A 746-nucleotide genomic window follows, 5' to 3' on the forward strand; every position below is an offset into this window, starting at 1 on the left:
GTGTCTCCAGAGCTTCAGATAAGATCTCAACCATATCTCAGGCTGCACAGCTGATGAGAATTCAAAAGTCTCTCCACAGGGTTCAATTCAACTATTGAAATGCATCATGGGGAAAAAAAAAATTTTCTCGCATCATACACTCCTTTATACCTGAATGGGTCTATGTGGTTAAAGTTCAATTATGATGTCTCACACAAAAGAACAAGGAATTAATAACAAACACAGTGACCTGTCAGAGAAACACAAAAGCATTTGGCTGTTCTGTAAATACACATTTACTTCTGCTGATGACCTCAAAATGACATATTTCTTTTAAAAAGTTTTCAAAAACATATATATAAAAATACGATGAACTTAAAAAGAAAATAATTTCATTTTTGCGTCATAAAGACACTTTTTATTTGTCAATGAAGAAATGTGACTATTTCTAAAAAGGCCAAATGCTTGTTTGGTTTTCTTGTAAATGTTAATAGTAACTTTATAAAACTGATTCAGTGCTTATTTTTTTTAATAAATAATAAATGGCAGTTATTTTCTTAAAGGTGACATATTATGCCCCTTTTTACAATATGTAATATAAGTCTCTGGTGTCCCCAGAATGTGTTTGTGAAGTTTCAGCTCAAAATACTCGACAGATCATTTATTATATAAGTGGAATCAGAAACAAGCTGTTTTTCAGGCCTGTGTCTTTAAATGCAAATGCTCCCCGCCCCCTTTTCCAGAATAGAGCTGCACCTTTACAGCTC

This window comes from Sinocyclocheilus grahami, unplaced genomic scaffold (genome assembly GCF_001515645.1).
Source record: "Sinocyclocheilus grahami isolate Dianchi unplaced genomic scaffold, SAMN03320097.WGS_v1.1 scaffold680.1, whole genome shotgun sequence".
NCBI classification, from domain to species: domain Eukaryota; kingdom Metazoa; phylum Chordata; class Actinopteri; order Cypriniformes; family Cyprinidae; genus Sinocyclocheilus; species Sinocyclocheilus grahami.